The following is a 26,810-nucleotide window of genomic DNA, read 5'->3' on the forward strand; positions in this document are numbered from 1 at the left end:
TCTTGACGTTCACACCTAAAAAACCCTAGATTTGAAATCAAGGTTTCGAAATCTAGCCGTGTTTAACGATGACTGCAAGTCATCATGATAGTGACCAGGTGGTGGGGCATGGCTGCAGGCCAAGCCTGAGGTGGTTTGGGGATGGAGATGCCAAGATTGGCATCATGTTTTAGTTCTCAGGCCTGGAGCTCCTGGCTCCGTGGCTTGGTTCTCAGGCCTGGAGCGTCTGTTATCGTTCACTGGGTTCCCAACAAAACCTTAATTTAATTTTTAATTTTTTTTAATTCCAGATTATATGTCAATTTGGTTCATGCATATTCACAATATAATTCAATTCATGAATATATATTCAATGTAATTCATGGCAATATCAATTCATATAATTCAACAATTATGAATATAATGTATACACAATTTATATAGAATCTAAAATTCATAAAACGTAAAGTTGGTTCATACATTATGGTGAATGTTCATGCTATCAGGGCTGCAAAAATATCGAGATAAAAATCGTTGTTTGGGAAGAACCAAAATTAGATGATGAATATTGTGAACGGGTTTATAGAAATTCTTTCTTCAGATTTCGGCTTTCCTTCTTCAAAGCTTTTATCACGTTCAATGCAAGAGAAATAAATTGAATCAATAAAAGTCTATGAATCAATAAAAAAAATCAAAATTTAATCAAATAATAATTGAAACGTAATACTCCCCTGATTGAAGACGAATAATTTCCACGTTAGATTCCTTAGCGCATCGGAGGAGCGTGGTGATAACGTGTTGTAGTTTATTTAATCTGACAAGGGAGAGAGAGAGAGAAAGGGTGTGGTAAAGAGAGAGTGGAGAGATGTGTTCTAGTGAGGGTGTTAAGGATGTGTTGTTCCCCCTACGTAGTGCCTTTATTTATAGTAATAAGGGAGGAGAAGAATCCTTGTCCTCCAAGGAAATACAGTCCTATTAAAATAACTAGTAATCAAATCTAATCTAGGATTTACACACTCGCGTTTTAATATAATCCCTTAATTCTAGCATTACTTCTAATATGTTTGGTAGATTGGTTTTAATCGGAAATTAAACCTAAGCCTGTTACCCATGGCAATACTGTATCAGGCATAATGATATTTGTCATACTGCTCATTTCATTTTTCATACTCTCTTTGTATTGGATGGTATGTACGTACCATAACCGGTTACTATTCTCTCCTCTAACAAGCAATAAACATGTTAAGAAGATCTAATGCTCTGTGGATAGGAGTGTGAAGTTCAGGACTTAGTTGATTTGGCTTTCCTTTAGAAAAAATGTATTAATTATGATTTATTAATCACACCAAGCTCAATCTAGGATTAGAACAATGATAAGATGTTTTTGAAGATTAGAAGAAGAGGAACACTCAAGTTATATCACTGAAAAACGTTCATGCATTTGCATTTCAAATCTACATTTCTCGCTTCCTGACTAGTGTTGTTGGCTTAGTTAAGTTTGGGCGTGGGCATCAGTTAACTAATCATGGGAGCATGAGTCAGCATCTATCCAAAGTTTGAGTGATCATCATTGCACCATGGGTTAGGGTGCTCGAGTATAAAAAGAGAACTAAACTCTCAACTCATTTTGCCTCTTATCCCCACAATTTTTGAGAAACCCCAACTGCAGAAAACTTTTTTTCTTTGGGAAGTTGTTTATGCATCTGTCATCTAGATGGCTAGAGTTCTATCTAGGCAAAGATTAATTTTAAATCTTCTCAATTTGTTGATGTTCGATTGGGGAGATTTCGCCACAAAACTAAGAACAAGTAGAGGCCAAAACATTTGCACATATTAGTTTAAAATAGGGGAAAATAATGAGGATTTCTGTACCTGATAGTTAGGAATGGCGGATATTAGATTTGCACCTAAAAGTAGTGTTGCTAATAGTAAATAGGGGCAAATAGATATTTATTTTCGCCCTTAACACATTTTCTGCCACGTAAGCTAATCTGGCGTGGAAAACATATTAGGGGCGGATGATTATAGAATTATGGGTGATTACTAATACCCCTCCTTTATTATATTTAATTTTTTTACAACCTGGTGTTGATTTATTTGCCCAAATAAAATTTAAATTCATAAAACGTTAATACTATTTATAATTGATTTTAATAACTAGATTTAGATTCTTAATTTTAATGACCAAATTTCGATTCATATTTTTAAAGGTAAATGCATTATTATTGAAGTTTAATATTATACGTAGAACAAATGTATCAAACATGTCTCATGGAACAAAACAAAGAAGTTTCAACAAAGAGTACATATACAATATAAAAGTATCAAACTTGTCCCAAGTTAATAAAAACTTATTCAAGTACCACAAATAGTACAAAACCAAAAACACTAACACTAATTTATAGGAACCCTCTCATGTGTAGACATGACATGCTGCAAAAAATTCTGTTTCAATGAGCATTTTATAAACTCTTCAAGATGGTGAGGCATGGGGTGGAACAACAATAGTTGGTATTGCTAGGGACGATTAAGTTGTATGACAACTAAAAACAAAATGGGCAATTATAGCTTTTCTTCATTAGTTTTGTTTTTTTTTTTTTTTTTATTTGAGAGGAAGTTTGGAGGCACAAACTCTCCCATTCTCTCTCTCTATAGCCCACCATCTAGAGGAGAATAGCTAGTAATCTCTTTTGTTTTTTTTTTTTTTTTCCTAAATCATCCATCATCTTTTCACACCTTATCCTTAGTATGGAGACTTAGTTTGCAACCTTACGAGCTTTGGAGATCCTTTCCTCAAATCTTCAAGGAGCAAAGGAAAAGCAAACAAGCAAACATCCAAGGAGAGAAGATCATAAACACAAGGAAGCACCCAAGGAGTTTGAGATGAACTTGAAGGCCCTCCACTTGGGTGATAACCTTGTAAACACAAGGATGAGCTTCAAGAGTATGAAAGCTCAATCTCTCCTCTCTTTAATTTGTAAATAGTCTTGGTTCACCAACACTAGGCTTCAATTTCATGGAATAAGATAACTCTGCCTCTGGGTCACTTTGACTCGAAGTGGAGGCAGAGAGGCGACAATTGGTGATCAACCGCGATAACATCTATGAAAAAACACAATAATTTATACAATTTTCACATATTTCCTAAGAATTTCACAAGTTTCCTACAATTTTCACATATGTCTACAATTTTACAAATTTTCGTATTTTCCTACAAATTTCTAAAGTTTCTTACAAGTTCAAAATTTTCCCGTATTTCTACAATTTTTACGAATTTTCCTATTTTCCTACAAATTTCACATATTTCTACAATTTTTACAAATTTCCGTATTTTCCTTCAAATTTCACATATTTCTATAATTTTTACATATTTCTGCAACTTTTACAAATTTTCTTATTTTCCTGCAAATTTCTACAATTTTTACAAATTTTCCTATTTTCCTACAAATTTCACAGATTTCTACAATTTTCGCATATTTCCTACAATTTAAACATATTTCTAATTTTTTTACGAATTTCCTTATTATCCTACAAATAAAAAAAATATCCTACAAATTCACATATTTCTACACATTTTCACAAACTTCCTACAAATTTCACATATTTCTAGAATTTTTCAAATTTTCCTACAAATTTCACAAATAAAAAAAATTTCCAATCCTAAAATTTACCTTTGGTTTTGGTGGTGGTGACTCATGGGAGGACGGAGAGAGATGAGCGATAGAGAGAGCACAGAGAGAGAGAGAGACAAAGCAAGGAGTTTAGGTTCAGCGCTACGAGGAGGAAGAAGAAGAAGGCTCCTAGTATTATAACATATCAGAGCATTGCTTGATGAAATGGTCTGTCATGCAAAGGTTCAAAAATTATGACATGTGTAGCCAAACTCTAAAATTTCGTCGTATACAATAATACACTTCGTCCAACAAAGGTCAACTAAACATGTCAACTAGTTTAACTTTTCACAAAAAATTGGAGGGAAATTACATTTCCCTACGAAATTGGGGAATATTTTAGTAGGCAAATCCTTTAATTTGGGGAGAAATTTGATTTTTTGGGAAAATAAGTGGGAGAAATTTTTAGGTTTGCCTGATGAATTGTACTTATTTAATCAGCCAAACATCAAAAATTTATTTATTTTTCCTTACTTTTTTATTTAATTTTAAATGGTGAACGATCATCGAATTTAATGATCAAGTCCCTTTAATTTATGTTTTACTCTCTATTAGCGTCCTTAAAAAAATCATCAAAATTGAAGCTAAAATAACCGTTAAATCGTGAGTTTTTTGTTTCTAATCTTTGAAGGATTTTGTCTGGTTATCAAATCCCCAAAAGTTTGTTTTTGGTGATTTTTGGTATATGCGATCTCGGAGTATATACAAATAAGTTTGACGATTGGATAGTTCAAATTAGTGTCGCAAACTGCGTATCCCGACAAAACAATAAATTCAACAAACAAATAGAGTTTATTACGTACTTCCATTAAGTATAACGCAAGATTTTGTAGTAACCACTAGCGTAAATATTTTGAATTGATGATCAGGTTCGTTCATTATATACTTTTAGGGTTGACGAGTATAGTTGTAAAAGTTATCAAAGTTAGAGTTAAAGTAACTGTTATATCATGTTTTTTCGTTTCTAACTGTTATATTATTTGTCCCATTACTTAATCCCAAAAGTTTCTTTTAGGTATTTTTAGCGTATGCGATCTCGGACTATATAAAAACAAGGGGTTGGATCATTCAAATTAGTTTCGTAGATTGTGTATCTCGCCAAAACAATAGATTTAACAAACACTTAGAGTGTATTCTATACTTCCATTAAGTAGAACATAAGATTTTGTGGTAACCACTAATGTAAATACTTTGAATTGATAATCGGTCTCATTCATTGCATTCTTTTAGGGTTAAGGAGTGTAGTTGTAAAAAATCATCAAAATCAGAGCTAAAATAACTGTTAAATCGTGGTTTTCGTTTCTAATCATCAAAATATTTCGTCCCTTACCTACTAGGGGTGGGCAAACGAGTACAAGAACCGCGGATCGGGGCAGGTAATCAAGGTTTGGGACGGGTACGGGCCAGTTCCAATTTTTTAAGAATAGAAATGGGGTGGGGCGGGGCGGGGCTAGTCCATAGTATTTAAGGGGTGGGCTGAGTCCTAGGATTTGGAATAACGGGGCCCTGGATGGCCTGTTTCTAACTATAACCCATTTACTAATTCTCTAAACCTAATCCATTATCCATTCCATCCCATCGTCCCATTCCTTCCTGGACTTAAACCAGACTCCCACTCGAGTCATCTCTTCTACCACCACGATGACTTAGCTCCCTCAACGACACCACTTATTCCTCATTCTCTTCTCCATCCCATCCTCAAATTCATTGCGCTGATTGTTTCGAGATTTCTACATAACTGATCTGGATGGAGCATCAAAATTTAAAAAACATACGAGATCAATCAGATTCTGAAATACCTATTCAAAGAACACAGGGCATTGCCCCTACGTGCACATTTTTGACAAAAGGTTTCATCTTAGTGGAAAATATATTTAAAAATTAGGACTTTCTGCCTTTTATCAGAAGGATATGGAATTCATCTTCGAGTTGGTAGGCGATGGCTTCACTGTCGTGCAAAGCATATAGAATCATGGTGCTTAACATCCAAAAGCCCATTGCAGCCAGCGGCGTGATCGTCAACAGGGTTTAGTTCACGGAGTACATACAGAAGACTGCTATTGTCAATCTGAGTCAGATTGGAGCCTCGCGCCGTCGTCGTCGATCGGAGTCAAGAGATAGAGACCTTTATTTGGGATTGGGAGAGATGAGCAAGAGAGACGGGGATCACCACCTTCACCGATTCACCATCGGTGGTTCAGTTGCTAGTGTGGGTAGCTTCCAACCCGTCGATTTCGTTGGCAGTGGGAGCAATCTGGAACTGTGGAACTTTTTGGAGCTCTATATCAAAACCTAAAAAGAAAAAAAAAATTAATTGGACCCGTGAAAGGCCTTGAACCAGCCCGTTTCAAACAGGTTAAGTTAGGGTCGGTTCCCAAACTTAAAAACCCTCTACCCGGTCCGACCCGCCTCGTTACTGTTTAAAGCGGGTAAGGTCCGGTTCCTTCAAAATTAGGTCATACTCGGCCCGTGCCCAGCCTTATTAACTACTCCCCAAAAGTTTGTTTTTGTGATTTGTGGCGTATGCGATCTCAGAATATATACAAACAATTTTGACGGTTTCATCATTCAAATTAGTTTCATAGACTATGTATTCCGTCAGAACAATAGATTTAACAAACACTTGTAATTTATTCCATACTTCCATTAAGTAGAACGTAAGATTTTGTGGTAACCACTAGTATAAATATTTTGAATTGATGATTAGTTTCGTTCATTGTATTCTTCTAGGGTCAAGGATTGTAGTTTGAAAAAAAAAATCATCAAAATCAGAGCTAAAATAACCATTAAATCATGATGTTTTCACCATTGAAGGATTTCCCGTTACCTAAACCCCAAAAGTTTTTTTTTTGGGGTGATTGGCACAATCCTTCTCGGGATATATACAAACAAGTTTCACGGTTGGCTCATCCAAATTAGTTTCATAGACTACGTATCCCATCAAAACTAGGGGTGGAATTGTTTTCACGAAAATCCCGAACTGTCCCGAACCCGTCTCAAAATTTGACCGAAAAATGCCCGAACCAAATTTCCCGAAAAATTCGATACCCGAAACCGAACCCGTCCTGAAAGTTTCAGTTTGGGATTCAGCCACAGCTTTGAAAACGTTTGGTAATCCCGAACCGAACCGAACCGAATATTTTATATATATATATATATATATTTTTAATTTATAATTAGAAATTACTTGGACCGTTGGATTGGTTAAGATCTAATCTAACCATCCACGGAGTTAGGTCATTTGTGGTCTCTTAATCGTTCGCTTTCACAGTCTCACACTTAATCTCCCAAAGCTGCTCGTGCTCCCGCCACTCCGTTCTTCTATCGACTCACGCCGCTCCTTCCGTCCTCCGTCCACTTCAACGGCTCTCATCCAACCGGCACACACAGAGACACAGATGCAGGAAGACCCGAATCCGACACCAATCGAGTCCCAAAATCCAGGTAGAGGTTTCTGATATTCACTGGGGTTTTGTTCTTTAGTGTTTAGGGTCAAATTTCATGTTGATTAACTTGATTTTCACTCGGGTTTTGTCGAATGTGCAAGGGTTTGTGTTGGAAATGTGCCCTAAAACCAATCATATGATGATACTTTATGGACATTTCACATGTTAAACTAATCTAGTTTAATATTAAGGGCAAACATTATTGTTTGAGCCGTCTCATATAAATGTTATATGCTTAAACGATAAGTCCAAGGAATATGTGATTGGAAGAATGCGATCTAAAGAAGTTAGATTCATGAGACCATTCTTTTGTTGAAACATCCTAAACGTTCCTGATCATAGGATTGTCAATTGGGCATTGACAGTCCGTTAAGATCAGTACGTGCTATGTCTTTTCTCAGGGAGAGTGACTAGTCTCGAGTCATTGGTGTGTGTGACATCAAGACAAGTACGTAGGTGCTCAATAGAGAATGAGTTCACTGAACACGATCAACGAAGAGTTCTCATATTCATGTCACATGAGAACTCATGGTTGGGATAATGCAAATTAGTCTTTTGACCTGAGGCATCACAGTTGTCTTGTGGTTAGGTCCTTAATCTTTGATTATGTCAAAGTCACTCCATCAGGAGGGTGTCCACGGCATCGTTAGGGTTAAGCCACTTAGCCATGAAGGCAAGTGAATGCGCAACAAGGGATCTCTAACCTTCAAACTGTTTGAGGGAGAATACTCTATGATATGATTAAGAATCTTTGGCCAAAGTATGAATGAGATTTAGGAATGTGTTCCAAATCACATTCAAGGTAATCATATAAGCACAAGACTCACATTGGATAATAGACATGAATAAACTATCGAACCAAACAATGTGGTCAAGAGTATTGTATTAGAGAAAGACCGTATTGCATTTGTAATCCTAAAACTGAATAAGTTCTCCACCTCTTCTGATTAGCTTGGGTAACCATGACATGCTGCTAGGCGTCAACCATGGTTTGTGGAAGCCCTAATAGTGTATTATCACTAACGGGAGAATTGAAAGTAAGTTCCAATTCACAATCGATTTGAAAGAGTTTGAATCGCCCACTGCCTCGCTAAAAGGAACCTAATGGATCGTACACCGTGTAAGGTAGAGATTGAAGATTCAACGGAGATGAGTAAGAATAATTAAATGGTTTAATTATTTATGGCAAGGATTAATTAATATGATTATTAATCAAACGAATAAGTTCGTTAAAAGACCTCGGGATAGTTTTGGACCTTAAGGCCCAATGGGCTTCGAACGTCAAGTCCATTGACTTAAGTTGTGTGACAACTTAATGAATAATGATTCACAAAGGCCCAATAGCCCAATAAATCCCATGTTAAAGGAGTGGTTTTGGACTTATTTACAAGTTTGCCACTCAAATGAATTAAGGAATAAGTATGACTTTATAGCCAAAATTCATTAAGGGTAATTTTTGGGGAAAGGATGAGAACACAAGCTCTCTTTCCTCTCTAAAATTTCAGCCACCTTGGAGGGATCATCTAGCAATCAAACTCCTCCAAGGTCACTCATTTCTTCTACAATATGCCTTGGTGTGGAGACTTAGAGGTTTTCAATTTTGGGAACTTGGAGAAACCTTTTCATCCATCCAAATCCATGGATCTAAGATGCAAGGAATGAAGGCCCTCTCTTTGGGTGATTAGCCTTTGCTTATGCAAAGAGGAATCTACAAAGGTATTGATTTCTCAACTCACTTTGTTTTGAGTTGAGTCTTGGTTCACCTATCTACTAGGCTTTGAAGTTCATGGGTTAAGTTTTGTTTTTGAGTGCATATAAACATGATTCCGCCTTTTAATTGTTAATTGCATGTTGTTGATGTTGCTCAAATGAACTTGTTTTTCACAAATTTTCCTTCAAGTGGTATCAAGAGCCTAAGTCTAGTAGTTGGTGAATCCTTTTGGGTTTTGTAGTTCATAGTTTGTGATTTGAATGTTGTAATTGTTACAAGCTTTATTCTTGCTTTTTTGAATGTAAATTTTGTTAGAAAATTTGCCATCTCAAATGTTGTAGATGTAGTTCATATGAGCATGAATTTTGGAGCTAAATTTTGGTGCCATGTTTTTGGGGAAATTCGGCCAAATCCAAAGGGTGGATTTTTGGGTTCTTGTTTGACTTGTTAAAAGTGTTTTAAAGTGACTTTTGGAACCCCTATGTACCCTAGTATGGTTGTATGTTATTTCCCTTAAGTTTGAGTGGTTTTGGTATGTTTTTGGGTGAAGAATGTTCATGGAGCTCTTATGGGTTTTCATGGATGTTCTTCATTGTTCTTGATATGTTCTTGCCAAGAACAAAAGGTTTGGTGTTTTGATTCAAAGTTTTGATTTATTTCATAAAGTTTTTGTTTTGAAATATTTCTTATGTTTAAATATATTAGATATTTATTTTGAAAAATTAAAGAAATTTTAGTGGGTAGGTGTGTAATGATTTATTCCATTTCACCCACCCCACTTACAAAAACTTTGAAATTTTTTTTTATTACTTTGCTTCAAAACCGGCCACCCTACTCAATTAGGGTCCTTGTGGGGCTTTTATGCAATTACATAAAGTTTTGATACTTTTGTGTATTTGTACTTTGACCCAAAAGTTTACGTTTTTACGTAAAGGTCCAAAATCACTAAAAGGACAAATTGTTTTGCTCCTTTAATGAAGTTTTAGCTTTTGTGGAAATTTTTGGGTTCTAGTTGTAATTACATGAAGTAGTGGACTTTTGTGTTTTTTACAAAGTGACCCCAAAAGTTTAAGTTTTTGCAAAATGGCCCAAATTAGGTAGAGAACAAAATTGTTTTGTCTCTTTAAATGAGAATTGGATTTTCATTTCATTTAGCTCCATTTAAATCAATTCTATGGATACAAAAACCAAATGAAAATGTTGCATTCAAGTTTAATTAGTTAAAGCGTTAATTAATTAAAGAAAGGGTGATTATGAACCTAAGCCTACTATAATTGAGCTATGTGAAAGGCCGTTTCAAATTTGTTTGAACCATGGGAATGTGTAGATTAAATTTTGGTTGTAATTTGATATGATCAATTGTTGTAAAAGAGCATAAGCTCTTCTTTACTTTAAAATAATTTGATTTGATTAATTGTTGTAAAAGAGCATAAGCTCTTATTTACTTTGAAGTACTCCTTTCTTGTTTTATTCGATATGCATGAAATTGGAGTAGTTGGGTCCAACGCCCAATAAGACAACACGCCTTAATGTGATTAAACGCGTAACTAAAATCAATCACCATCCCTAGACCGAGATTCAACACTAGGCTCGTGTTGAATCGAATCAAAGGTTCATAGTCATCCTAAGGCCCTAAGGCAACTATATAGTCCATCAATGAATGCAAATCTTATGTTAGTAGTACCATATAGTCTTGCTTTAAAAACCGTTTTAAAAGCATAGTGGGAGTATTATATACTACTAAATCAATCATATGGACCAATAGTTGTAATAGGACCAAAATGTTTTAATTGGATTAAAATGTATATTTATGTGATGAGACCTAAAACCCTCAACCAAATCATTATTAAGTTGATAAGCGAGAGATGCTTTGAACATTTCTTCGTAGGCCTTCCACCGTGGTGGGCTCCAATCGTTTGTGACTTGTACACCGGCTTCACCCTATAATGGGGAAGTTCAAAGTATGTGCTTACATCCAGGAGGAGTCCATAAACATATGATGAGGTGAGTGTAGACAACGAGTATGACCAACATGATATAATTCTGAGGTTAAGCTTGAACCTTTACATAAACTAAGCATGGTGGGAATAACTTAACTAAGTGCAATGGTGCCAACATGATATAATTCTGAGGCATTCATTCTCTAGAGGCCAAACTAGATGGGTAATTACAAGAGTTGTAAATGACTAAAGTGTTATTCTCTCATCATTATTTTTGCTAACCAACATGATATAATTCTGAGGTGGGCTTGGTAATGGTGAGTCTCCCATGCCCCGCTAAGAGTTCAACAAAACTCTCGAATTCCGATGAGGGATATGGAATTTGCCAAAAATAGTGGGTGGTGCTATTTGATTTAAAGACCCGAATCAGATGGCTTAAAATCAATCAATTTATATTCGTTATGTATTTGTTTACCAATATATTTGCAAACGCTATCCAAAACTTGACAAAGAAAAGCCGAATGCTTTAATTTCAGGACTTAGTTCTACAATCCCATAGATTGTCTTTAATGGCTTGTAGATGTAACTAAGTAGTCTCATCCTCACAATCTTCCTATTGATAATGTATCAATGGAAGAACATGTTAGATAAGTCTATCATAAAGAGGACAACGCAAACACTAGTGCTTGTTTCTTTGTTACATGAACAAGGAACTTGAGAAGAAAGCACAAGGGCATGGACACTTTATGTGCCATGATTCTTCACTTACAAATTGTTGTATGAAGAAATGAGAGTTGCCTTGAACAACTCTTGAAAGTTTGTAATTATGTTGAGAACATAATGGTTGGTTGACAAAAATAGTCCATCAACATGGACTTATGATGATTTTGAATCATTGAATGTTGAAGTGTCAAAACACTTAACGAGACGGAAACTAGGCAAGGACTTCACCTTTGTGTCCCTATCCTAATGGTTCACTAAGTTTATTGTAAACTATATAGTGAACAATAACCACACACTCTCCAAATTGTTTGATGTGTATAACATAATTGAAATAAGTTTCAAGAGAGATAGTGGGAGTTTAGGGACCATGACTATTGTAGTCAAAGGAGAAGTCAAATGAAGAAGGCAAAATAACTCCAAGGGAACAAACTTTCTTTATGAAAGGATGGACATTGGAAGGGGTATTTGCAAGAAATGTCTTGCAAGTGTCAAGAACACACCTTTTGAAGGTGTTGTAAAATGTTCTTGAAAAGTTCATAACAGTTGGTTCTTCTACTTGAATGCATGATTCTGTATTAGTAACTATGTTTTACAATTGTTGTAAAAGTGTGCTAATAAGAAGTAGAAGATTAATGAGAGAAGAGAAAGTACTTCACATTCCAAACGTGAATCGAATATAGATCTCTGCGAAAGCGGATTGTACTTACTTCCTCATATGAACTACCAAAGAAATTGGAAAAACCAAAGATTGTCTTTATGTTCCAATTTTAAGGAAATTAATTGTCTCTATAGTAGAGATGATATGGTAGTATTAACTGTTTAGAATACGATGATGCTTAAAACCCAAAAGGTTGCAAGGTAGTGACTAATCCCAACTGAGTTGTGATACCTCTAAAACATAAGTTACGAGTTGGTCATAGATGGATGCTTTGGATCGTTACATCCGGATCCAATACCTTCTTATTAAAATTGTATAGAGGCGAAATGTTCGAATCTTTATTCTTTTGGAAAGAAGAAAGAACCACAAAGTTGTTGAGGTTAATTCACTTAGATGTTAGTGGCACTTGTCCACAACATAATACTACTCATGTTGTATGACATTCACCGAAGATCACTCTCGATTGGACTATAGTATTTTTTGAATAAACACAAGTCCGAATACTTTGCAAAAGGTTTCAAAGAATTCAAGAAATGTAAGTAGATGAGTAAGACGTCTAAAGTATTTACCTCCTTAGATTTGATCCAAGGAAAAAGTAACACTTTAGATTGATTTCCTTGAAAAATATCAAGAAAAGTAGCATCGTAAGATAATGAATTTCTCCATTAGGAGAAGAATGAACATGAATAAGATTTAGTTCGTTGGACATTATCAATTACCCATATATATATATGATATATACTTCTAAGACAACCTAGTTCCTACACCACAAGCTCCAATGTAGTCCAGAAGGATTTATAAACCGTCTCAGTTGAATGGTTTGAACTTTATGACTATGTCATAGAGTTGCACCTCTTAATTCGAAAGAAATAAGAATGAAAATCCTTATGACTACATTGAGTGTATATACGATATATACTCAAGGAAATGGTAAAGTACCATTTGACCCGAAATAATGAAACCTTCATAGCTAATTGGTAGCTTAAGGTGACTACACTCAAAGAGAATGGTTGACTTTGAAGAAACCATCTTTGACGTAGTCTTGGTTTCAATTAATTCGAAAATTGCTAGCTACAACTAAATGGTGATTTAATGTTTGGACATAATATGGGTTTCCGAAACCATTATTAAGATAGTCTTGATAATATATGTCTAAAACTATAAATCACAAGACAGGTTAGTTGTAGAGATCCATCCATCATGGATCTTAGCAAGCTAGTGGGAGCTATAAGCGTCTTATGAGAAAAGATCAATTGTTTGATTTCTCATAAAGATGTAAATGAATCTTTTGTTTACTAGGTTTACAAAAGATTAGTGGGAGCTAATCGTATTCCTAAATTTAAATATATATATATATATGATATATTAATTTTTGGAAATGAAAAGAGTACTTCTTCGTTAAAGTTATTCTATAACGATAGAATGTATATGGGAGATATAGTCTATATAATGGAATGGAAATCTATAATGATATATTTCAAGATATAATTGGATTATATCAATCCCTAAAATAGACAAGAGATGCTAGGAAGTTTCTCATTTGATGATAAACTTCAATTAGAATGACAATTCTAGTGAGACTAGGAAGTTGTTCTTCTCAAAGGGAATGTACCCTTTGACTCCCAAAGAAATAATGCGTAAATAGAATCCTTTATGCATAAGCAGAAAGGTGATTTATGTATTTCATATTGTATGAAAAACATTGATATAAGATGTACCTAGAAAGGTACAAGACAATATCAGTGCAAGCCCAGGATCAGAACCATGGCAACTGTCAAGTGAGTCCTTAAGTATTTGAGAAATACTAAAGGATATATTACTCAATAATTGAGAAAGAATTAGAGTAACGTAATGGAAGCGTAAATGTATTAGATTATGAATCTAATCCATCATTGGATATTTCTTCATTATGAATGAAGAGATAAACATATATCTCTTTATTATGACTAAAAAGATATTTGGATGGAAACATTAAAGTAATGACTTTAGTGTGTTCCATTATGATTGCAAAATATATCACCATATAGAAGTTTACAACAATGTTGTTTGGATGGGAAAGTTTATTTATGAACTCTCTATTCGGTTCCAACCAGAAAGTGTATGACACTAATGGGGCGATAGCTCAAGCCAGGGAATCAAGATCTCATCAAGGTCCGAACTCAAATGAGAGACTGAACCACATGATTGAGAATCATGTATAATGGTGACGTCGTTATTCTCAAGGTTGCTTCTATGGATAACATATAGATATCCATTGTCTAGGCCTACTACTCAGCCCTTTATGAAATGACTACAGAAGAGGTATCATCACTGATGACTAAGCTGATTGGTTCTAGTGCAAGTGGGAGATTGTTGGAAATGTGCCCTAAAACCAATCATATGATGATACTTTATGGACATTTCACATGTTAAACTAATCTAGTTTAATATTAAGGGCAAACATTATTGTTTGAGCCGTCTCATATAAATGTTATATGCTTAAACGATAAGTCCAAGGAATATGTGATTGGAAGAATGCGATCTAAAGAAGTTAGATTCATGAGACCATTCTTTCGTTGAAACATCCTAAACGTTCCTGATCATAGGATTGTCAATTGGGCATTGACAGTCCGTTAAGATCAGTACGTGCTATGTCTTCTCTCAGGGAGAGTGACTAGTCTCTAGTCATTGGTGTGTGTGACATCAAGACAAGTACGTAGGTGCTCAATAGAGAATGAGTTCACTGAACACGATCAACGAAGAGTTCTCATATTCATGTCACATGAGAACTCATGGTTGGGATAATGCAAATTAGTCTTTTGACCTGAGGCATCATAGTTGTCTTGTGGTTAGGTCCTTAATCTTTGATTATGTCAAAGTCACTCCATCAGGAGGGTGTCCACGACATCGTTGGGGTTAAACCACTTAGCCATGGAGGCAAGTGAATGCGCAACAAGGGATCTCTAACCTTCAAACTGTTTGAGGGAGAATACTCTATGATATGATTAAGAATCTTTGGCCAAAGTATGAATGAGATTTAGGAATGTGTTCCAAATCACATTCAAGGTAATCATATAAGCACAAGACTCACATTGGATAGTAGACATGAATAAACTATCAAACCAAACAAAGTGGTCAAGAGTATTGTATTAGAGAAAGACCGTATTGCATTTGTAATCCTAAAACTGAATAGGTTCTCCACCTCTTCTGATTAGCTTGGGTAACCATGACATGCTGCTAGGCATCAACCATGGTTTGTGGAAGCCCTAAAAGTGTATTATCACTAACGGGAGAATTGAAAGTAAGTTCCAATTCACAATCGATTTGAAAGAGTTTGAATCGCCCACTGCCTCGCTAAAAGGAACCTAATGGATCGTACACCGTGTAAGGTAGAGATTGAAGATTCAACGGAGATGAGTAAGAATAATTAAATGGTTTAATTATTTATGGCAAGGATTAATTAATATGATTATTAATCAAACGAATAAGTTCGTTAAAAGACCTCGGGATAGTTTTGGACCTTAAGGCCCAATGGGCTTCGAACGTCAAGTCCATTGACTTAAGTTGTGTGACAACTTAATGAATAATGATTCACAAAGGCCCAATAGCCCAATAAATCCCATGTTAAAGAAGAAGTGGTTTTGGACTTATTTACAAGTTTGCCACTCAAATGAATTAAGGAATAAGTATGACTTTATAGCCAAAATTCATTAAGGGTAATTTTTGGGGAAAGGATGAGAACACAAGCTCTCTTTTCTCTCTAAAATTTCAGCCACCTTGGAGGGATCATCTAGCAATCAAACTCCTCCAAGGTCACTCATTTCTTCTACAATATGCCTTGGTGTGGAGACTTAGAGGTTTTCAATTTTGGGAACTTGGAGAAACCTTTTCATCCATCCAAATCCATGGATCTAAGATGCAAGGAATGAAGGCCCTCTCTTTGGGTGATTAGCCTTTGCTTATGCAAAGAGGAATCTACAAAGGTATTGATTTCTCAACTCACTTTGTTTTGAGTTGAGTCTTGGTTCACCTATCTACTAGGCTTTGAAGTTCATGGGTTAAGTTTTGTTTTTGAGTGCATATAAACATGATTCCGCCTTTTAATTGTTAATTGCATGTTGTTGATGTTGCTCAAATGAACTTGTTTTTCACAAATTTTCCTTCAGTTTAAGGACTATGGGTTTCGAAATAGGGTGGGTAAGTGCAGGACCTGTATGCAAGATATATAAGGGACTGTGGGTTTCAAATTAGGGTGGGTAAGTGCAAGGCTTTGCCAAAAAAGCTGCATCATATATTGTTTTATTTTATGTACTCGTTATTTTTAAGTACCCTTAAACCCAAATTTATCTCAACATATGGAAAATCAGTTTCGCCTAAATAGTTGTGCAACTATCAGATATCCTTTTCATAAATTTGACTATGCTCTGCATGCTTATTGAGTTATTTCATTCCAAACTATAACTAAAATAGTTTTATTCTTACGACAAACAAATTATTTCTCAATCCGTTTGAAGTTTGAACACTAGAAAACCACTTTGAAATCTTTTTTTTTGAAAAGAAAAAAAAAAAAACCAAAAAACCACTTTAAAATCTTTTTCAAAAGAAAAACCAACATACATCTTCAGTGTCATACATGAACTATTGTTTTTCATGCATAATAATACGCAATCATATAATGAAACTAATGTTTAAGAGCAAGTGTAAGTTCCCTACTACATTTGTTACTGTTTTATTAAAGCATTTTCATCAAAGCACGCCGTAGCTATTCAGCCTATTCTCTTATTGCCAACTGTGCAACATGTTAGTTTTCTGTTGCATTTGTTTGATATACATGTGTTTATGGATCAGTTTATGGAGTGTGCACTCTGTCAGTTTATGGATCAGAGATAAATATGTGTTTATGGATCAGTTTATGTAATGTGTACTCCGTCAGTTTATGGATCAGTTTATGGTTGTGATATATATTTGATATATATGTGTTTGATCAGTATATGAGATATATGAATATTATATATGTGATGAACTGTGGTTGTGATATATTATTGTGAAATGCCACCTCCTCTACCACCTCAAGTTCAACGCCGCCCATGACTACCTTCGTGACCACCCATTTCAAGAGCATCTACACCAACACAAATGAGGGTTCAATTGTTAACAAGAGGAAGGGGTCCACGATCAATGGCAACGGGTCATTCATCAACAAAGGGAAGGGGCCGAAGGGGCGAAAGGGAATGAACTTACTTAAACTTCATTCCAGTTGCATGCACTTTTTTGCGTATAAACTATGTTTTGCTTTTGGTTTGTAACTTAACCTAAATTCATTCAGAAGTTTGGTTTGTAAAATTTAACTTATTTCATTTTGGTTGCATGCACTTTTAATTAACTAGTTTGGTAGGCAATTGTGAACTTAAGCTTAACTTGTTAGTTGTTGCTTGCTTGGTATGAAAATTGAAATTATGAGATGAAATTGTGGTGAATAATTTTGATTGAATTGAATTTATTTATGTGATTGTGAACTTGAAATAGGTGGGTTGTACGGGTAGTGGGCTGCAAGCTTGCAATTGTTAACTTTTCGTTTTTTGTTTTTTTTTTTTCCTGAAAAATGGGTGGGCTTACTTGTTAAATAGCTTAAAATTGTAAAAAGTTTAAAAAGCCCAACAATTTGGGCTTCAAGGCCTAATCCTGAAGTTTCCCGAAAATCCCGAAACACTTTCGGGAATCTCGAATTTCGGGAAATGAATAGTTTCAGTTTGGTTTTGGGATATAAAATCCCATCCCGAAATGTTTTGGTTTGGGATTTGGGTTAGGGGTTTCGGTTCAGGACCCCAACCCTAACCAGCCCTAATCAAAACAAGGGATTCAACAAACAGTTAGTGTTTGTTCTATACTTCTATTAAGTAGGACATAAAATTTTATGGTAACCATTAGTGTAAATATTTTGAAGTGATGATCCAATTTGTTCCTTGTATGCTTCTAGGGTCAAGGAGTGTAATTACAAAAGATCATCAAAATCAGACCTAAAGTAACCGTTAAATTGTGACTTTTCGTTTCTAACCATTGAAGGATTTCGTCCCATTACCTAATCCAGGAAAGTTTGTTTTTGGTGATTTTTGGCTTAGGCCATTTTGGAGTATATACAAACAAGTTTGACGGTGGATTGTTGACATTAATTTTACAGACCGTGAAAATCATTGAAAGAATTGAATATGCCAAAATGTCCCTCACCTTTGCCCAACAAACGATAATAAATCATAAAAATATACCTTTGCGCGACGAAATCATCGCACAAAGGTTGCCATAACATGTGTGAAGTTTTTCTCTAAAAACTTCTTGATGAATGGATCTTTGTCCGATGAACATTGTTCATTGGGCAAAAGCCTCTGAAGAAACTAAAACATTGACCCTTTTTGTCCGACAAACGTCTAAGTTCCGTCGGTTAAAGTTTAGTGATCCAACGAAATTTCTTCCGTAGGACAAATAATAATTTCTGGTAATGATCCATAATAGCATTTGAAAACTGAGGGTGGTCAGTGCAACTATATGAATAAATAATAATTTCCACTTGCACGGCAATCTGGACAATAACACAATCCAAGCAACAAAGGCCAATGTTCTAAAAAACGCTAGGCGCTAGTTGGGTGGGGGCTAGCGTTTAGCACCTAGTCGCTAGGCGGGGTCTAGGTGGGCACCTAGGCAGCCTAGGCGGATTTAGGTAAATTTCGTGTAAATAAATGTATACTGACACTTACAAAAAATTGTACTTGTATGAAATCCCAGAATAAGATAGTAAAAGAATAATAAAATGCATATCTAACAAGTCCAAAAAATCAATAACACTTGATGCTATAAATTGACAGCCTGACAATCTATGTTTTTTTAATGAGAAAAAAATTAATAGCACTTGATGCTATGGATGTACTGACAGCCTTTTTTCTTTTAGAAAAGTCAAGATGCTAGCTGTCTAAACTCGAATGGACAGAAACAAAAAAAAAAAAAAAAAAACAAAAAAAAAATTAAATAGTTTGAAAGTGATCACGTGGGTGTGGAAGGAAGAGAGAGAAAATAATTTTCTCTCATCTTCTTCCTCTTCACAAGAACACAGACCAAAAGCTCATAAAGTCTAGAAAAACCAGAACACAACTAATCTGCATTCATCCTTTCTCAAGGTCAAACACAGAAAAAATTGAAATTCCCAGACCGCCTAGGCCGCCCAAGGGCCACTCAGGCTGCCTCAACACCCGCCTAATCCTTGTCCTGATTTTGTATTAATCCCGGTGGTTGGCCACCGTCCAGTGCTTAGGTTGATTTTTAGAACACTGACAAAGACTGATGCCTAAATCCCACACATGCATGTAACGGGGACTTGGATGTTTGAATCAAAATTAGTACTTCTGAGTTGATGTTTGAACACTGCATCAATTGCTTTCATTTTGCAAAACGAAACAAAATGAAGTTTATGATACATATCATTTCAATTTTTGGTGCAGTCAACACCATATTTAGTTATTTGGAGGTTGCTACTATTTGAATGGCTTTTCAAAACACTGTTTGTGATTTGGCTTAGCTAGATTGCAACTACTCTGGCGGCCGGCGCGCTTGGTAATCTCGCTGTATTAATCTAAATGTCATTTTTCTGAAGATGATATTGATAGTGTTGCTTGAAGCGAGAGTCCAAGAAAATTTTCACTATGATTTCAGTTTTTCATATACACGCGTGTTTCTTTATTTTTTCAAATTCTTAATAATATGATTAAGAATTCAATTAACAGTGAAAGTAGGTTCAAGGGTTCAAGGGTTTAGGGTAGGAATTGTGAATTGACAATGACACATTCCAAATTAAGTAGAAATGAATTTTGCAGGCACACAAAGGACTGGTGGAGTCAACTGTATTTTAGACTGGAACTATTTGTGTACCATTATAATTTTCAGAGCGGTGGATAATAGTGAGGGTTGATAGTACATGTGTGGAAGGAGTCATTGCTCTTTACAATATCTGTATCCACAAAGCTGTATTTTTATGTTTTTATGCTGAGTATATTTTATGTATGTGTTACATTACAAGTAAGAAGTCAAATAATATTCTTCAAATTAACCAGTATGCGTCAAAGTTATTCTACATAGAATACTGCGATTAAGAACTCAATTAAATAACAGTAAGAAAAAGGTTAATGGGAAGGAAATCGAATTATTATTATTATTATTTTTTTTTTGCTTGGAAAATTCAAAGTGCCTATACTCCTTTTTAGAGTAACGTGTGATTGATCATGACATTTCCATGTGTGCAACTCATGACATTTACACTCAGACTGTAAGGGCAAATTTAACAAAAGATGTGTATAGTGGGAATGGCACTGCTGTCTTTTATGCTTCACCAGCCACCACACATGATATATTTACACTTTGGAGGAAATCCCAATAAACTTCATTCCCCACTAGCACTAGGGTTAGGGTTTCTCATCTCTCTCATGTCAACGTTCCTCTATTTTTCGATTCAAAGAGAGAATCTTGGAGCTGCTGGCCTTGGTTTTTCTTGGTGGCTTTTTCTCACTATCCAACCAAACCTTCTCTCTCTCTCTCTCTCTCTCTCTCTCTCTCTCTCGGCTAGTTGCTTTCACCATTATATATGAGCTCACCATCTTTTCTTTATGAAGTTCAATTCCACACCACCACCACCCTTCGCTGAAAATTATAGCACAAGTTAGAAGTAGTACCTGTCCTTGGCAATCACCTTCAATTTAATTGTTTGCCGTATGTGGTTAGTAATTCAGCAATGCCACACTGTTTAACTACATTTTTTGTCATCGTTACTTGATTGTATAGGACTATCATCACCACTACCGCAGTTAGTGCATGCTTCTTTGCATGCAAATATGTGGATAGAAGGAAGAGAGGGGTTGAGAGAGTTCTTTACTGCAGAATTTGGTCGTTTACTTTTCCTCAAAGCGCTAGTCAAGACTTCACACTACAAAAAATATAGGCACTGTGCACAAAAAGTTATTTGTGCCCTATGAGGTCAAAGGACACCAACATATGTGCCCATAGATCAATAGTAACAATGCAGCAACTAAACTATTATATGTGCCCTTTATGTGCGTGCCCCTTGATTAGAGGGCACGATATGGCTATTGGTGCTCAAAGAGTTGAGCACAGATAAGGGTTTTTTTGTGCCCTGTTTTGACACTTGTGTCAGATGACATATCAAATTCATGTTAGCACAATTTTTGTAATTGTACCCTATTAGTTAAATATAATTTAAAATAAATAAATAAATAAATAACAACACCGTAACACCTTACAACTTGAAACAAACATTTGAAAACATTAGATCGGAATAGGAAAATATTGCTCATAGTTTCTCTTCTTGACAGATCAGACTCAACCAAAGTAATCAACATTATAAATTAAAGAAAAAAAGCAAGGCAATGATTTCAAATGTATATTCTTCCTTTCATCCATTCATCTTTCGGTGGAGGTGTCTGTTCTCCACACGCCATCCCCAGCAGTACCACACACAGTTCCACACGCGCGATTACAACCGTGGCCTGCAGCTACACCAGGGGTTTTAGAATCCGTTTTGGGTCCAAAACAAAATCATTTTCAGCAATTCAAAAGCCCACAAAAAGCTACGAAGGTAAGGATTGACAATATACCTTCCTCAGGGCTGATAGCCTAAAATTAGCTTGAAACTCGCAGGCCTCATCGGAAATCTGTGGAATTTCTCCCAAGTTGAAACTGCATCCAACCTTAAACAAATCAGGTATGCAGTGCACGAAAACGTCTCTAAACAACTTAAAGAACCTAACTAAAGTGTTTTCGAGACTCACCTATACTAGATTCGACGGAAAATCTCGCTAGGAAGTTAGGCCGCGATGGAGCTCGTTACTTCACCGCGTCGGTTTTGGTTTCCAAAAAGCAAAGAGTAATGGGAGTTCATGTTGATGAGAGGAAGAAAGTTGGTGGTTGCCTTGCCAGAGAATGGCAGTTCCCCTACCGTCATTCCTTATGTGCTTCTCTGTGTGTTAAGGAAGAAGTCGAGAGGGAAAAAGAGGAGAGAGAGAGAGAGAAAGAGTGGCAGTGTGGTGTTTGGGTGGTGGCAAGGTTCACTAGAGTGGCGAAGGAGGTGGAGATGGTGCTACGGTTTTCTATGCAGTGAACATAGAGATGGTGAGGAAGATGAGAGAGAATGAAAAAAGTGAAGAAGTAGAAAGAGTTAGTGAAAGATGGGTTGCGTGAAGGAGAAACGGAAGAGTGATGTAGTGAAGAAAAGAGTGAATGCATGGGGAAGCGTGGAGACCCACGGGACACCAAAAACCCATAAAAAAATTAGTAAAATCATGGGAGCATTTTTGCTACCCACACAAAACTCTGGTGTATGCTACACCACGCCTATCGGAGTGCCAAGCCAAGTATCTCATCTTTTTACTCATCTTTTAACTATAGTTAGTTTTTCATTAAATATTCCTTTTTCAGTTAAAAAAAACAATTTAAAACTCTAAAAATAAATAAAAATAAAAAAGAATAAAAATTCCAACAGCAAAAAGCCTTGTCTTCTTGCCAACACCTACGTTCCAATCTCTACCATCAGCACCATCTCTTTTTCTTGACACCATTCAAAACTTATGTTTTCTTTGCGCCCTCTCTTCTTCCCTCCTCCTACCTCTTTGGTCTCTCTTTCTTTCTCGTTTTCTCCCCTTGTTATTTGGTATCTGTCTATTTTTCTGGAGCACTACAAAAAAAGGGCCTTTTGCGACGGTCAAAACTTGTCGCAAAAGCAGCTAAAAGCGTTGCAATAGCCCTTTTACGACGAGCTTGCGACGGAAAATAATGCGTCGCAACAACTAGGTGTCGTAAATGTTGGTCGACTATATGCAACGCTTTGTGCACGTCGCAAATATTATTTACTATGGACTTGCGACGGCAAACTAAACATCGCAAATAATTGGCATAGGTTAAAAAATATATGTTTGGTGTCAAATGAGACCCCACAATGACATTATTTTTAATAGCTTCATCAAAATTGTTCCATGTGAAATTTACTACAGGTTCCAAACTAAAATAAAATCCAACATCATTGATACAATTCATAATTCACAAAATGAAACATACTTATTTGGAATTTTGATATCAAATAACGTATTAAACTTACAGTAATTAAACATATATACATGATCCAAACATTTATATAGTCTATAATCCTATGTTAGACCTGTGCTTCTCTATCGAACCTAGCAAGAGATCCCCTTGAGTGTTTTTCCTTCTAAACTTTATGTCTCTCCCCTTCATATTACAATACAAACCTCATCAACATTATACATAGAAAGGGCCACACCAGGCCTCATCAACATTTAGTTCAGATTGAAATCGAAGCTTGGGTCATGAAAGTAGAAGGCGCCAAAGGCGAGGTAAGAGTGCGAGATGCCGTTTATTTAGTTAGCGAGATGGAAGAATCTAATGGATTTGTTTCTTCACTTTGTTCCTCCTGTTGATCAAACTAGGCAAGATGTACCAACCGGGCCACACTAGGCCCTTTGAATTGTAAACATCAAGTTCAACAGGGGAATCTCCTGCTGGGACTGAGCATCACAAACAGATAAATGTCAAGCAGAAAACAGCCATTGTTTCCGGATTTCATCTCACACATGTAAACCACTAATGACAAACACAAGACCCTGGCCATGAAATACATTTCGACTTACTTGGCTCTTGTTGTACTCAAACTCAATATGCAGACAATCGTCGATTCTGACTTCCATCTACAAAGGCAATAAAATTATAGGAAGATCCATTGATGGAGGACTAACAATGGGGTGGCTGTTGCATCACACTAGATAGATAATAAAAAGTGTGCATGATGCTCAAAAGATCCTGGTATTCCAAGAGAGAGAGATTACCACAAAATCCTGGTATTCCACTATGCTACAACCATAACCACAACTACACTAGTGTAGCAAAATCTAAAAGCTGCCAATAGATATTTACTTCAAGTCTTCGATAAACAATTAAGAATGAAAATATAAGTAACTATCAATGTCTTAAGAGTTACCTAAGTCCCACATTCACCCCGTTCTAAGTCTCATATGACATCTCAACAGTAGAAAACTCAAAAGGATATATTTTCCTTTCATATATCTCTCCAGGAACATCAAGTTTCCTTTCATATATCTATCTTTCTTTATTTCTAATGTAAAGGGTTGGTAATTATAAACAAAGTACCAAAATCAATAGTTAAAACAAATCTTATGCTATTATTTTCACACTAAACAAAAAGCATATACTTAAGAGTGGCTTCAACACTCTCTACTGTAACTCTGTCATCGGTCGCATCACGGTTCAAAATCCCTAAATCATAATACTTTATATCCAAGTCCAGATAGGGAAAACTAAGCTACAACAACATACGAACGAAAAACTCAGATTAAATTAAATCAAATTCTACAACAGAAGTATCAATAAACTTAAAATCACTCTGAATGAATCTTCACACATCGTTAACTGTTTCCATATGATCCTCGTCATTTCATCACCTAATTGACAAAATAATACCATAATTAATAGAGTACAGAATCACAACATCAACAATTACAAAAACTGGCTCCAATTACAAAAAATCCTCCAACAATATTAACCCTAAACAACCAGAGAACTTATGGAGAATAGATAGGATTGAAATTTGCAGAAAAATGATGAAACAATACCCAGAAAAACAAATTGGAAGATAATTCCTCGAATAATCTTACCCGAATGAGAATATATGACGTTGAATTCGACGTTCCAGTAGCAAAAAGAAAGAATGGATAGATGAGAAAAAAATTAGGGATAGTGAAAGGGGTATTTGAGAGAGGGAACAAGAACCATGAATTATTACCTGGTTCAATTGTGTCTCAGCATTAGCGATTATGGCGAGAGTGGGAGAGAAGGATTTAAGCTTTGAAGAGAGGCAGAGAGGCAAAGAGCGAGAAGGAGAGAGGCGGAGAGCGAGAGGGAGACTCGAACGTACTGAGTCTCATTTTTAACTTTTTTCCTTTTCTCATTTACTTATTCATGCATGCGACGGAACTTAATGGGATCGTAAATAACAAAGCGCCAAAGTTAACCGTGCAGAAAAATAGTGAAATTCGTATTTATTACGACCGCCGCATCATGCGTCGCAAAACAAGTGTCGCAAATACCGTGTTTTCTTGTCGTCGAGAAAATTTTTGGGCAAATTTCTTGGTGGTCAGAGGTATATTTGAGGTTGTTTACTGGATTTTGGTAATTGAAGGCATTGGATCTGAAAATTTTAGGTCTTGTAAAGAAGAGATACGGAGAGGGATGAGCTTATGCGGGAAGGGCCTTGTAGTTTTTCAGAGAGAGAGAGGGGAACTTGCAAATGGGTATCTGCGGCGGAGAGGGAAGGTGATAACCGCCAACATGGTTGGGTGCAAAACTTGGGAAACTGGAGGGGCCTTGCAAGTTTTCTGTTCTTCCTCTGCTTGATCATCAATTTTTGACAACTCTGGGCAATGGTTGGGTAGTTTTTCACAATTTGCGATGATGACTGTTGATTTTTTATTTATTTATTTTTATTTTCTTGGCTTAGTTTTAAATAATTAAGAGTGTAAAGTAGTTGGGAATAGAGAAAAAGTAACTGTAAGGGACACAAAAACATATTTTTTTTATTTCAATATATTAAATTAGAGGGCACAAAAGTCTTTATTGTGTGTTTGTAAATTAATAAAAAAAAATTCTTTCTGACATTTAAAAGAACATGCAAGCTGGACACAAAGTTTTGCGTTCAAAATTTAGTAGGCAGAATTACATGACACAAACTAATGTGCTTATTTGTTAAGGGGCACATTTGAGATATTTTGGTGCTCAATGGAACTTCAAAAGCACAAATATGTCTTTGTGCTAAATGAAAATGCAAAGGGCACACATATCAATTGTGTTCTTAGCCCATTTTTCTTGTAGTGTTAGAGCAAATGAATGTTAAAAACAAGGCCCTAGAAAGAATCACTACGTTAAAGTAAAAAAAAAAATGGTTATAATAGAAGAAATTTTACGCATCATTTTCAGTTGTGTTATAAGAGATAAGCTTTCAGGCACTCGTTACATGAAACAGGTGTCTCACATTTGATGCATTATGCTAGCAACACATGACTATAGATGTGAGACATCTATTATGCAACAGGTGCAAAAAACTTTTTCTCCTACTATTTGTCACGGTGAGTTCACATATTAAGTTCAAGGGAACTTAAAGAATTAAAACGTTTATTATTATTATTATTTATAATATGTTCACATTACAAGCTCTCGTTGATTTATTACTGTGGACATAAATCAAATATAATAGCCGCACTTAAGGCAATAACAATCGTTAATTGACATGAACTTCATAATAAATTTCATATATTGATATCTATAATTATTCACGCGTTCATAAGCAAGACATAACAAAATTTTGAGATCCAATCTCTGTCTTTTTTTTTTTTTTTTTTTTTTTTTTTTTTTAAGAAAACATCTCTCTTTTTTATCTTTAGCATTTAGAAACCCCTATTGTGACATCCCGTCCCTGGATTATTAAAACGTACGTGTGAATTGACCATTTTACCCCTAGTTCGTTTTTATCACATTAGTGTTGTGTTGTGTGGTGTTGTAGGTGATGCGAGATTTATACGCGCACAAATTAAACCCTCTTTTTGTCGATTTGTAGTATAAGTATAA

At 35.7% G+C, this 26,810-nt stretch overlaps 1 long non-coding RNA gene across 1 annotated transcript; it reads right to left on the minus strand.

The window, feature by feature from the left end:
- Nucleotides 1-23,288: 23,288 nt before the first annotated feature.
- LOC137708871 (uncharacterized) lies at nt 23,289-25,603 on the minus strand. Its single transcript, XR_011064840.1, has 3 exons — nt 24,845-25,603; nt 23,804-24,631; nt 23,289-23,680 (listed from the first exon to the last, which is right to left on the minus strand). It is a non-coding gene; the product is annotated as an uncharacterized lncRNA (long non-coding RNA).
- Nucleotides 25,604-26,810: the final 1,207 nt, after the last annotated feature.

This window comes from Pyrus communis, chromosome 11 (genome assembly GCF_963583255.1).
Source record: "Pyrus communis chromosome 11, drPyrComm1.1, whole genome shotgun sequence".
NCBI classification, from domain to species: Eukaryota; Viridiplantae; Streptophyta; class Magnoliopsida; order Rosales; family Rosaceae; genus Pyrus; species Pyrus communis.